A 6,605-nucleotide genomic window follows, 5' to 3' on the forward strand; every position below is an offset into this window, starting at 1 on the left:
TAAACAGATACAAAAGAATTGGAATAACCTCCTGTGTTCTATCAGACCACCATGGTCTAAAGTTGGATTTCAACAACAACAAAAACTACAGAAAACCTGCAATCTCATGGAAACTGAATAATACCCAACTGAATCACCAATGGGTTAAGGAAGAAATAAAGAAAGAAATTAAAGACTTCCTAGAGATCAATGAAAATGAAGACACCACATATCCAAATTTATGGGACACTATGAAAGCAGTACTAAGAGGGAAATTCATAGCACTAAATGCCCACATAAATAAGTTGGAGAAATCTCACACTAGAGACTTAACAGCATACCTGAAAGCTCTAGAACAAGAAGAAGCACAGTCTCCCAGGAAAAATAGACGCCAGGAAATTATCAAAGTGAGAGCTGAAATCAATAAAATAGAAACAAAGAGAACAATACAAAAAATTAATGAAACAAAGAGTTGGTTCTTTGAGAAAATCAACAAGATAGACAAGCCCTTATCCAAACTAACCAAAAGACAGAGAGAGAGCATCCAAATCAACAAAATCAGAAATGAAAAGGGGGACATAACAACAGACACTGAGGAAATCCAGAGAATCATCAGGTCATACTTCAAAAACCTCTATTCGACAAAACTGGAAAACCTAAAAGAAATGGATAACTTTCTGGATAGGTACTACATACCTAAGTTAAATCAAGACCAGATAAACTATTTAAATAGTCCAATAACCCCTAACGAAATAGAAACAGTCATTAAAAGTCTCCCAACCAAAAAAAGCCCAGGACCAGATGGTTTCAGCGCAGAATTCTACCAGATCTTCAAAGAAGAGTTAATACCAATACTCTCTAAATTGTTCCACACAATAGAAACAGAAGGAACATTACCAAACTCCTTCTACGAGGCTACAATTACCCTAATTCCTAAACCAAACAAGGATACAACAAAGAAAGAGAACTACAGACCGATCTCCCTCATGAACATTGATGCAAAAATACTCAATAAAATACTGGCAAACAGACTCCAAGAACACATCAAAACAATTATCCACCATGATCAAGTAGGATTCATTCCAGGGATGCAAGGGTGGTTCAACATACGAAAGTCCGTCAATATAATACACCATATAAACAAACTCAAAGAAAAAAACCATATGATCATCTCACTGGATGCAGAAAAGGCATTTGACAAAATCCAACACCCCTTCATGATAAAGGTATTAGAGCGATCAGGAATACAGGGAACATACCTAAACATAATAAAGGCAATTTACAGCAAGCCAACAGCCAACATCAAATTAAATGGAGAGAAACTCAAAGCAATTCCACTAAAATCAGGAACGAGGCAAGGCTGTCCACTCTCCCCATACTTATTCAATATAGTACTTGAAGTTCTAGCCAGAGCAATAAGACAACATAAGGAGATTAAGGGGATACAAATTGGAAAGGAAGAAGTCAAGCTTTCCCTATTTGCAGATGACATGATAGTATACTTGAGCGACCCCAAAGATTCCACCAAGGAACTGATACAGCTTATAAACACCTTCAGCAACATAGCAGGATACAAGATCAACTCAAAAAAATCAGTAGCCCTCCTATATACAATGGACAAAGAAGTGGAGAAGGAAATCAGAGATACATCTCCCTTTACTATAGCCACAAATGGCATAAAATACCTTGGGGTAACACTAACCAAGCAAGTGAAGGACCTATATGACAAGAACTTTAAGTCCCTGAAAAAAGAAATTGAAGAAGATGTCAGAAAATGGAAAGATCTCCCATGCTCATGGATAGGCAGGACTAACATAGTAAAAATGGCAATCTTACCAAAAGCAATCTACAGATTCAATGCAATCCCCATCAAAATACCAACACAATTCTTCACAGACCTGGAAAGAATAATACTCAAATTCATATGGAAAAACAAAAAACCCAGGATAGCCAAAGGAATCCTGTACAATAACACAACTTCTGGAGGCATCACGATCCCTGACTTCAAGCTCTACTATAGAGCTACAGTAATAAAAACAGCTTGGTACTGGCATAGAAACCGACATGTGGACCAATGGAATCGAATTGAAGACCCTGACATTAATCCGCACACCTATGAACATATAATTTTTGACAAAGAAGCCAAAAGTGCACAATGGAAAAAAGAAGGCATCTTCAACAAATGGTGCTGGCAAAACTGGATATCAACATGTAGAAGGCTGCAAATAGATCCATATCTATCACCGTGCACAAAACTTAAGTCCAAGTGGATCAAGGACCTCAACATAAATCCAGCTACTCTGAACCTGCTAGAAGAGAAAGTAGGAAGTAGTCTTGAACGCATTGGCATTGGAGACTACTTCCTAAATAGAACACCAGTAGCACAGACTCTGAGAGAAACAATCAATCAATGGGACCTTTTGAAACTGAGAAGCTTTTGTAGAGCAAAGGATACGGTCAACAAGGCAAAGCGACAGCCTACAGAATGGGAAAAGATCTTCACCAACCCCACATCTGACAGAGGACTGATATCCAGAATATATAAGGAACTCAAGAAATTAGACATCAAAATGCCCAACAGTCCAATTAAGAAATGGGCTATAGAACTAAACAGAGAATTCTCAACAGAGGAAACTCAAATGGCCGAAAGACATTTAAGGAATTGCTCAACATCCCTAATCATCAGGGAAATGCAAATCAAAACAACTCTGAGATACCACCTTACGCCTGTCAGAATGGCTAAGATCAAAAACACTGAAGACACCTTATGCTGGAGAGGATGTGGAGCTAGGGGAACTCTCCTCCACTGCTGGTGGGAATGCAAGCTTGTACAACCACTTTGGAAATCAATATGGCGCTTTCTTAAAAAATTGGGAATCAATCTCCCCCAAGATCCAGCTATACCACTCTTGGGCATATACCCAAGAAATGCTCAACCACACCATAAGAGCACTTGTTCAGCTATGTTCATATCAGCATTGTTTGTAATAGCCAGAACATGGAAACAACCTAGATGCCCTTCAACTGAAGAATGGATAAACAAAATGTGGTACATATACACAATGGAATACTACTCAGCAGAAAAAAACAATGGCATCATGAGGTTTGCAGACAAATGGATGGATCTAGAAAAAATCATCCTGAGTGAGGTAACCCAGACTCAGAAAGACAAACATGGTATGTACTCACTCATAGCAGGATACTAGACATGAAACAAGGATGAATTGTCTGCTACTCACATCACCAGGGAGGCTACCCGGAAAACAGGACCCCAAGAAAGACACAGGGATCGCCCAATGACAGAGAAATGGAATGAGATCTACATGAACAGCCTGGACATGAATGGGAGTAATGAAAGGCGAGGGTCGAGGGAAAGAGAGCCTGGGGGAGCGGGAGATCCCAGCTGGATCAACAACAGAGAGGGAGAACAAGGAATAGGAGACCATGGTAAATGAAGACCACATGAGAACAGGAAGAAGCAAAGTGCTAGAGAGGCCCACAGAAATCCACAAAGATACCCACACAACAGACTGCCGGCAATGGTCGAGAGACAGCCCGAACTGACCTACTCTGGTGATGGGATGGCCAAACACCCTAATTGTTGTGCTAGAAACCTCATCCAACTACTGAGGGATCTGGATGCAGAGATCCATGACTAGGCCCTGGGTAGATCTCTGGGAGTCCAATTAACGAGAATGAGGAGGGTTTATATGAGCGAGAATTGTTGAGACCAAGGTTGGATAAAGCACAGGGACAAATAGCCAAATGAATGGAAACACATGAACTATGAACCAATGGCTGAGGGGTCCACACTGGATCAGGCCCTCCGAATGGGTGAGACAGTTGATTGGCTTGATCTGTTTGGGAGGCATCCAGGCAGTGGGACCAGATCTTGTGCTCATTGCATGAGTTGGCTGTTTGAAACCTGGGGCCTATGCAGGATTGTTTGGCTCGGCCTGGGAGGAGGGGACTAGACCTACCTGGACTGAGTCTACCAGGTTGACCTCAGTCTGTAGGGAAGGCTTTGCCCTGGAGGAGATGGGAATGGGGGGGGGGCGTTGGGGGGAAGGTGAGGGGGACGGGAGGGGGGAGAACAAGGGAATCCGAGACCGATATGTAGAACTGAATTGTATTGCAAAATAAATTAAAATAAATTTAAAAAAAAAAAAAAATATAACTCAGAGTTTGCATGTGAAATTCAATAATTCTTTTTTAAATTTAATTTTAATTTAAATATAATTATATCATTTCATTTCATGCTTATCCCAGCCACTTTCCATCCAACTCTTCCCACATCCACAAAACAAAAACGTAACCTCCATTTGATAATTGTTACTCTTAGGAATTTATGTATATATTTTTTCAAATATATATATATATATATATATATATATATATATATATATATATATATATATGTGAAATATATATTTCACTTCAGAATGCCAGTCTAGCTTTATTGTAAATGATTATATCATTTCAGGTCTCACCACTTTGCACTAGACAAGCAATAATGAGGGTAACCCATGGCAGATGATAATTCCCCTTCTCACAGTAATCATTAGGTGTCCATAATTCTTTCATTAGAGATTAGAGATAGAGGGACACTATGAATTGGGAAACATTAATTTAGGAGATTTCTTCAGTTATGATGGAATGAAAGTCAGTACTAAAGTTGAAGGAGAGACTAACAATAAACTTAGCACCATGCATAAGAATCTTGATTTAAATTTTCTGGTATAAAATAAATATTATGTGTAATGAGGAAACTATGATGCTTTTCTTTCCTGTCTGTATCCCCCTGAACTTCATGTTATCTTAGATGGACACTTAAGACTTCAAGCAGAACATCTAACATGTATTTTGAGAGTGAGTATCTTTTATATTCCCAATTATAGTAGAAATATTTTGAGTTTTCTCCATTTAGGGTGATTATGCTGGTAATTACTTACAGTAAACATATTCTATTATATGTGGATATGTTCCTCCTACTGTTGAAGTTTTATAATATAGGGATGTTTTATTTTGATGAAAATATTTTCTGCATTCAATGAAGAGATCATTTGGTCTCTTTGTTATAGTCTGCCCTCCTAATGTATTATGTGTATTTATTTGCTTATGTTGATCCTATTAGCATCTCTTGGATGAAGCCACCTTGATCCTAGTAGATAATGATTTTGAGGTTTTCTTGAAATGGAAATTTTGTCATGTAATTGGAAATGGATTAGTGTTAGTTTTTCTTTAATGTTCTGGTGGGATTCTGTCCTGAATCCATCTGGCTTTCTTTTTTTTTTATTTTTTATTTTTTGGTTTTTCGAGACAGGGTTTCTCTGTGTAGCTTTGCGCCTTTCCTGGGACTCACTTGGTAGCCCAGGCTGGCCTTGAACTCACAGAGATCCACCTCGCTCTGCCTCCCGAGTGCTGGGATTAAAGGCGTGCGCCACCACCGCCTGGCCCATCTGGCTTTCTTAAGTTGAGTTTTTTTTTAATGTTTCCTTCTATTCAACTTCAGAATATGTGACATGATAAATTATTTATGTCATTTGATTTATCTCTGTTATTTTATATGCTAAGAAATTCATTCATTTGTTTTTGATATTTCATATATTGTAGGTAAATGGATGGAACTGAAAAGAATTATCCTAACTTAACCCAGAAAGACAAATACTGCTTATTTTCTCAGAATGGTGGATGCTAGCTTTTAAGATTTTGGTTTCAATGTTTTTAATAGTTTAAGTAGCTAGTATGGGGCCACTGGGTATGTAGGTTTTTTTTTCCAAAAATGGGAAAATTAAAAACAGTATTGTAAAAAAGGAGGAGAAATTAAAACAGTATTAAATCATGAAAGTGATTATAGAGTAATTTAGAAGAGCAAATACAAAGAGGAATAACTAAAATTACAGTCCTTTCCTTGATAATCTTAGAAATATATTTATATATTTATTGATTGTATGTATGTTGGCATATGTATGACTAGATGGTAGTTTTCAAAAACCTCTTTCCACTGTCTGTGTCCTAGTGATTGAACTGTGGTCATCAGAGTTGAAGGGAAGCATCTTTAACTTTCTGGACATGAGAAATCTTTTGAAGAAACATAGGAAACCATACTTCTGTAGAAGCTTGTTAAAATGCATACATGTCTAAAAACTATTTAAATGTCCTTACTGTACAATAGTGTAGTCAATACCCAATCTTGAAATCATGTACCAACAAATAAAGCCTCCTGTACACGTAATGGGTTGCATTGTTTTCTGGTGTTGTACCAAAACATTTTGGGTATTGACTTTCTAATTAGTTACCATCAACAACCCAATGATAAGGCTCACATACTTAAAACATTGAATGGGAAGATATCAAACTTGTGTGCAACTGACACTTCAAACCAACTGAAATACATGCATGGTGTTAGAAGACACTATATATGCTACATGAGGAGAAAAGTACTCATCAGTCTTTCACCATTATGAACTATGTAACTGAATATTCTCGCTGGCCTGAAAGCAATGTGCAAAATTAACAATTTGTGTTGGCAATAGATAACCAGTATTTGATTGTCTTAACTTCAACTACATTGTTGGAACTCATACCTGACATTGTTGTTGCAGCCAAGGAACTGAGACCAAATT

This window comes from Peromyscus californicus, unplaced genomic scaffold (genome assembly GCF_007827085.1).
Source record: "Peromyscus californicus insignis strain IS unplaced genomic scaffold, ASM782708v3 Scaffold_129__1_contigs__length_121741, whole genome shotgun sequence".
Taxonomy (NCBI): domain Eukaryota; kingdom Metazoa; phylum Chordata; class Mammalia; order Rodentia; family Cricetidae; genus Peromyscus; species Peromyscus californicus.